This window comes from Apaloderma vittatum, unplaced genomic scaffold (genome assembly GCF_000703405.1).
Source record: "Apaloderma vittatum isolate BGI_N311 unplaced genomic scaffold, ASM70340v1 scaffold25663, whole genome shotgun sequence".
In the NCBI taxonomy this organism is placed as follows: domain Eukaryota; kingdom Metazoa; phylum Chordata; class Aves; order Trogoniformes; family Trogonidae; genus Apaloderma; species Apaloderma vittatum.
In genome coordinates, this window is record NW_009710238.1 from 2646 (window position 1) to 6378 (window position 3733).

A 3733-nucleotide genomic window follows, 5' to 3' on the forward strand; every position below is an offset into this window, starting at 1 on the left:
AGACAGCGTGGATTGCTCCCGCCGAGCTTGGCAAGCGCAGAGGAATTGTTTCTGGGCAAGGGCTTTTCTTTCTTCCTTAGCAAACCAGCTTTACGAGAAGATGAGTCATTTACAGCCTGGGTGGCATCGTGCTCGGCGCAGGGCTGCGGAGGGGTTCTGGGTGTCCAGTTTTGGGAGTTTTTTGGGGGTTTCATTCCCCTACAGTACCAATGTACCCCCTTGCCCCACTTTTCTCACCCCAGGGGCTTGGTTTGCTCTCGTGGCACAGCGCAGGTAGGGTTTGGAAGAAGGTGTCACGCAAAGGCAAAGACTGTTCGAAGGGGAACGGCCAGTTTGGTCACCGACATTAGGTACAGGCTTCAAAATGGGCAATAACTTAAAAAACCATAATTGTGCTCCAACAGAAGAAAGTTATGAAAAGCTTAAGCTGCAAAACACCACATTAAAATCGCATTTAGTTGTTGTGGGGTTAATAGTAGGGGGGTTTTGTAGGTGCACTGGCCAGGAAGAACTTCCCCTCCAGGGGCAGGGGGGATTGATGGCAGAGGAGCTCACTCGCTCTCCCTCTTTGCCTGCCACACATTTGTTGGCATCTTTATCCCTGGCAGGGGGGGAATAAAAGTCCAACACAGTCTGAATAGCGAAAGGCACATGGGTGCTGTGCTGTGACACCAGAGGGCATCTCATGGGCTCCCACCCTCTGCGGGACCCCCCACCCGGTGCCTGTCCTGCTGGGATGGACCCATCGCGCCCCACCAGGCAGTGAAGCCCCAGCTCCTGCCCTGCCGTGCACAAGGCAAGGCTCAAAACTAGAAACTGGAGGGCAAACCTTGAGCTGGAGGTATCTAATGGAGCCTGCCCAGCTTTTCCCGGCGCATCCATCGCCCCAGCAGCGCGGTGCCTGCCCGCAGAGCGGGGATGCCAAGGGCTGCGGCAGCCCCGGGGCCGGGCCCCCCTCCAGGAGGGAGAAGAAAACAAAACAAAACAGGCCTGGGAGTAAATATTATCTGAATATAAAGGAACGCGATGTTTCTTCGTAAGGGTCTAGAATTTCTGCCTTTTAACAGCTAACCTTGACTCAGCCAATATCCACAACATGCAGCCCTGGCCAAAATATGCTGGGCCTTAAAGTACCACAACAGCTGTTTTTCTTGCTAAAATATGACATTAAATTTTTTGGACGGCTGGGTGCTTCCTTGATGAAAGTGGAATAAGGGGCTATTTTTCCTCTCTCTCTCTCTTTCCCCCTATTCCTGTTTTTCCTCCTCCTTCCGTGCAAGGCGGTAAAGCCCCAGCCTTTGCAGACATCCCACATGGGCAGCTGGCCGATGCGCCCGTGGGGCTGGAGCCCCGGCTGCGACCTGAGAGAGGGGGCTGCTGCTCGCTGAACCCCCTCCTTGTTATTCCTGGATCCCTCCCACGCCCCGGCAGAATCGACGCCAGCAGCAGTTACAGCCCTGACATCTTGTTTTGTCGATGGTTCGTAGTATGTCAGAAATGTTCTGCCCTTAAAAGAGGGCACTGCTGCGGGGGACTGGCAGGTGTCCCGGTGGCTTTTGCATTTTGTACTTCCCCCCAGCTCCATCCTTGCAATAGAGGCAGTTTGGGGCTTTTCAAGACCTCCAGCTGCAGCCAGTGGTGTGGGGCAGGGGCTGCAGCCAGCCCTGTGAGCTGGTCCCTGTCCCTGAACTGACCCGTATTTGGGGAAATCGCTGGTGTTTGGCATAAGCTGCTGCTGCCAGGACTTGGCCCTCTTCCCCCTGTCATGGCACCTAGGTCTTGCAAAGGTTTTGCAGCCATACACGTGCCGGACTGGTACAAACATGCTGTGGTGGCTTTTCATTCGGCAGTGCCACCTGGGTGTCACCCGACATGACTGGGGTGCTTTTTGGTGCAGTGAGCTCGTCCACGAGTGCTTCTGCTGGCTGAGCTGCTTTTCCCAGGCTGTGGTGGGTGCTGTGTTGGGAATTTACAGTGGTCAGTGCCCTGGGACTTAAAATGTTGCTGCGAGAGGAGCAGGGATGTGCCCTGGCTGATGCCACCAAGGTGGCTCAGGTTGTCAGTGCCCATCGCCCAGTGGCCCTGGGTGTGGGTGCAGGGCAGCTCAGGATGTGCTGGTGCTCATGTGCCTGACACCCAGACATGGGTGATGAGGGCAGCATCGGGATGAGATGTCTGCTCCCCTTGTCCCCATCCTGTCCCCACCTCTGGAAGCACTGTGCTTCCTTACCTGGCTCCCCGGACACTGCTGAGAGCAAAGTCCCTGCCCTCCACCCCTCGCTTTCCCCTTCTTTTTTCCTTTTTTTAACTGTCAGCCTGATTTTTAATGGAAGACCAAAGAATTTTTGAAAGAGAGGAGGTGGGAACTAAACCAGAATGAAGATTTTACTGCCTGGAGCCTCTCGGGCTTCTTTATTTTGACTGAGATCTGGCATCTCATGGGCTGACAAACAGGCAGCGTGGCCACGGGTTCAGGCTTGGGGTCTTCAAGCCTCAACTCAAGGTTACCCGTCGCTCCTCTTGTTCATTAAGAGTTACCCTGCAGCACCTTATTTATACCTTACACTGTGTCCGTTGTGTTTGCTGTGTGTGTCTTTATTTAGGGAGACCCATGAGTGCTCGCGCTGATGGGGGTGCCGGGCTGGGTCCCCAGCGGTGCCCGTGTGTGTGTCTATAAGGTACGTGTTCCTGTTCCCCGGCCGGCGAGCATGTGGTTGGAATTAGCGGCGCGGCTGCAGGGGGAGCGGGCAGCTGGGTTTCTCCGGAGCGTTTCAGTGCTTAATCTCTGAAGAATGCAGAATGTCTGTCTGGACGTCCCGGCCAAGATCAACTCCACGGCACGGGGAGGCCAATATAAACGTTCATGTTTAGTGTCACCGAGATTTCATTAGATGTTTTTTATGTAATTGCATAAGTCGAACTACCGTGATGAAAATGCCACAGCGAACAAATGAGATGAATTGTGAAACCTCTCCTTCGAGGAGACGCTGGCCTCCTCCGGACCGTGGGGATCCAGCTCCAGCCTCTTCCAAGGCGCTTGTGATCTTTTGGGAAAAACAAGAGGCCATTCGCCCGTGCGTGTCCCCCCTCCACCCCTCACCCTGACATCAGGCTGAGCTCAGACCTCGGCTGGGCAGCAGGTCTTCCCGCGACCGACACTGGGATGCAGAGGGGCCGCCTGGCCCCGTGCTCCGACAGGCTCCCATCCCTCCTCCAAAACCCAGGGGAGGCGACGGGGCGGAAGAAAAATCTATCCTGCTTCTTGGCCGCCCGACGTCCAAATGCTCTGCGGCATCTGAATGATATCACCGCCCTCTCGGTTTCTCACTTCAAACCCGTGGTGGAGGCGGGAAAGGTGAGCTGCGGGGCTCGGCTGGGTGCTGCGGCGATGCTGCACCCCATCCTTATCCCCTGACCCTCTCTGCTAATGATAATGACCTGGTTAATGTGTCCCTTTAAGGCCTGGTGTTTTTCCCCGATGATACAAACCAATGCCAATTTAATTAGGCTTTAATCACCGCCTACTTGGTTCAAGCCCAGACGTAGTCCCTAGTGCTAGACGGCTCCATGGGCTGCTAAGCACCAAGACAGGATCGTGTTGCTTCTCCCTGGGACGGAGGGCACCCGTCACCTTCCCTGGCTGCATGCCTGCCCGGGTTCTCCTCGGTGGCTCAGCAGCTCGGACCCTTACCCAGGGCGGGAGGCTGGACGCCCCGCGAGGGGCAGCCACGCG